General features: G+C 33.0%; 1 long non-coding RNA gene across 1 annotated transcript; it reads right to left on the bottom strand.

Moving 5' to 3' along the window:
• Positions 1-2,690: 2,690 nt before the first annotated feature.
• LOC126740189 (uncharacterized) lies at positions 2,691-3,317 on the bottom strand. The gene is made up of 2 exons (XR_007661812.1): positions 3,035-3,317; positions 2,691-2,884 (listed from the first exon to the last, which is right to left on the bottom strand). It is a non-coding gene; the product is annotated as an uncharacterized LOC126740189 (long non-coding RNA).
• Between the last annotated feature and the right edge of the window lie 202 nt (positions 3,318-3,519).

The following is a 3,519-nucleotide window of genomic DNA, read 5'->3' as shown; positions in this document are numbered from 1 at the left end:
TGAGAAAAACTATGAAGTTTTTGATATTTTCATATTTATTTAATAATAATATAAGTAAAACAGGGTATAATAGTTTTATTTAGCGTTTCGTAAAATATGAAACATAATATTTGTCACGTGTCAATTTTAATTTAATTATTTTGGTTGTTATTTTTTTAATTCTTGATAACAGATATTACGTATTCGGTTATTTAACTTCAATATTTCATTGGCTTATATTTTTTACAGTGTTGGTGTTAGTTGACGGTAACCTAATTTACTTTGTATTTTATTTAATTTATCGCAGTTTCCGTTGGTTTAGCAACAGGTTATCTCGAGTCGTTGTGAATGTAGCTTTATTTTGACATTTTTGTGAGTAACATATAACAGACATCTTTGACAGTATTTGGCATTGGTATTTTTTCGACCGCGTGGCAGGACTTACTTTTCTTCTGGTTTGCTCGGTGGTTGAATGCCTCGACGTTTTCGTAACCTGATTTTGAGGATTTTGGGGGCTTATCAGATTTCCACAGGGCTTTTATTTTGTTGCTTCTGAGTACCTTTATAGCCCGGTGGAAAACCGCCTTACGGGATTTTTTGGGCAACTATACCAGAGGTAAGTGTCCGTTTGTCAGCCTTTTTTTTGCAATACGTGCAGTTTTTTATTGTCACAGTCGTCCCTGATAGAAGGTGTAAGAAGCCCTTTGAGAAGGTTCCACTAATGCCACTTCTGCCAAACACCGATGCAGACTACTAGAAAAAACCCTGTAACCAACAGGTTGTCCTTTTTTAATTACTTTTTTTTACTCAATTAATATGGCACATGGTCACATTTTTATTCCAATCTTTTCATATTTTCATACTGGGGTTCGCACCAAATATTTTCATGTAAATTATATAAAATGGGATTTTATATTATAAGTATTGTAACTATCATTAAGGCGATTAAGGAGTGATTGATTGCATTTTTTTTTCCTGACTTAAGTTTTTTTTACCATTAAATGTATGTTTGATTCTACCGACCTCAGTGACCTAAGGTTAACTCTTTTTTTTTAAATTATTATTAAATTGTGTCATTAATAATTAGGCATATATAATTATTAGGTATTTTAGGTTATTTTATGTAAGTCTCCTAATAATATAATGTGTCAGAATTATATTTATAATAATTTTCATGAACGGTGCGATATTTTTGTTGACAGTTTAAGGTCCATTATAGAAAGTATAAAGTAAATAGGTGCTGCTGGGTTTTCCTAATATGTATATAGTCTGTTTAGCTACATAGAATGGTATGGTTTTTAGTTTCAATTTTTATACATACATGTTTTGTTTTTTTTCAGCTTTGCATATGCTGCAGTACCAACTTTAACATGTTTTAACATATTTTTATTGTTTTTTTTTTCTTTTTTAAAATCAAATTCTTTTAAGTAATAAACCTGTTGGAAATAAACGGCTTTTTTTTGTTGAAGAGTGAGTCCATCCACAAAACTCTGGCTCATTTTGCCGAGAGCCAGTGGCGCTCTTTACTTACCATATATTCCTCCTAGGCTGAGGCATAAATTTGTCACCACTGGGGCAACGTTCTTACCAACAAGCACCTGGTCACCTACGTACAAGGCGATTTGCAGTCGAGTTATAAAAGGAGGTAGATGCTTCAGGGACCTCGTCCAAGACTAAGTGTTGGCTAAGTTCAGGATCTTTCTTGATGGTATTTTTCAGATAGTCTAATGAAGCTAAGATATCAACCAGAAATTCGGTCTTCTCGGTTAGTATTTTTAGCAGATAGCCAAGACTCAGGAATTCTTTGTACAGGCTCAAGCAAATGTTCAAGTCTAAATTGGGTTGCTAAAGATTTCCTTACCTTGTATAGTGGGAATAACCTTATTTACCCCATCAACGAAAAACCGAATGTGAACCTTCTCATTATCAAACTTAAACGGGTAAGAAGGAATAGAAAGAGTGCCACTTTTTTTCAATTTTAAAAGGAGATGCAAGATAGCTTTTAATTGATATACAGTTTTAGTTTTATTAATCTTTACACAACGGAAAAAACATTCACCAATAAGCATCTCCTTACGAAGGTGCAAAATATCCTTTGATACCAAGAAAATCTGATAATCTTAAAAAAAAATCAAGCCACTATGTTGATATTTAAAAAAATTAAAATCAGGTAAGTCAAAATTATTAAGATAAATTTAATACATAATGAATTATCAAGCAACAGATAAAAGATAAAATCAAGTATTTAACGTGAATATAGTATCTAACCAAATTCTGAGTTTAGCGGGTATCGCAGTACAAAATTTATAGTTTAAAAGGTTAGTTTTTTTTAGCTTACCAAAAAAGTATCAAAATTACCTTAATCAATTTTACATCAAATAACATCTAAATAAAGTTCTAAAAGAGAAAAAAAATAGCAAAATTGACTCTACAACTTCGATGCCTTTTAAAGAAAAATTTAAAAAAAATACGATTTTAAAAACCAGGCCCAACGTTGGGCGCCAAGAAGTTTTCCACATTATTAAAAAAAAAAAAAAATTAAAATATAAATAAAAGGGTGCTTGTTAGCAAGTAATTTGCCCCAGTTATGACAAATTTGTGCCCTTTGCCGAGAAGGGGAATACGGTGGGTGAGAAGAGCCACTGGCTCAAGGCGGAATGAGACAGAGTTCCCTGGATAGTCCTAGAACTCACTGACCAACAATAACACAATTTAATAATAATGTTATTTATTATATAGTTTAACTAATGTTACAATTTATTTAAAAAAAAAACTAATACTAGTTACTACAGTTACCACAGTTGGCTGCAGGGTCTTACAGCAACTTGTAGGTGTGGTTGGACGTTTGATAAAATACAAGGGAAAAATAGTTAGAGATTCTATCACAGTACATTATAAAAAAAACCTAAAACCAGTAAGAAAAAAAATACAATCAATCACCCCTTAGTTCCCTTAATGATAGTTACAAATATGAAAAGATATAAAGAAAAATGTGACCATGTGCCATGTTAATTAAGTACAAAAAAGTAATTAGAAAAGAACAAACGGTCTTTACCTGTAACCGTTTTTTCATAGCAGTCTGCACCGGTGTTTGGCAGTTGTGGCTATAGTGGAACCTTCTCAAGGGGCTCCTGACACCTACTCTGGTATAGTTGCCTTATAAATCCGGCAAGGCGGTTATCCATAGAGTATAAAGGTACACAGAAGTAACCGAATAAAAGCCCTGCGGAAATGTAGTGAGCCTCCATCAGCCCAAAATCGAGTTAACAAAAAGTCGAGGCACTTAATCACCGGTGAGAATAGGATGAGGTAACCAGAAGAAGTCTGAAGAAGTCCTGTCACGCGGTCGAAGAAATGCCAATGTCAAACACTGTCAAAGATACCTGTCATGTCTGTCTCACAGAAATATCAAAATAAAGCTGCGTTCACAATAACGTGAGATAAACTGTTGCTAAACCAACGGAATATAACACTGCGATAAATGAAATAGAATTCAAAGAAAATTAAGTGACAGTCAACCAACACTTACACTGTAAGAAA

Source organism: Anthonomus grandis, chromosome 9 (assembly GCF_022605725.1).
Source record: "Anthonomus grandis grandis chromosome 9, icAntGran1.3, whole genome shotgun sequence".
In the NCBI taxonomy this organism is placed as follows: domain Eukaryota; kingdom Metazoa; phylum Arthropoda; class Insecta; order Coleoptera; family Curculionidae; genus Anthonomus; species Anthonomus grandis.
Note: the sequence above shows the minus strand (reverse complement) of the source record. Positions and strands in the feature narration are given on the sequence as shown.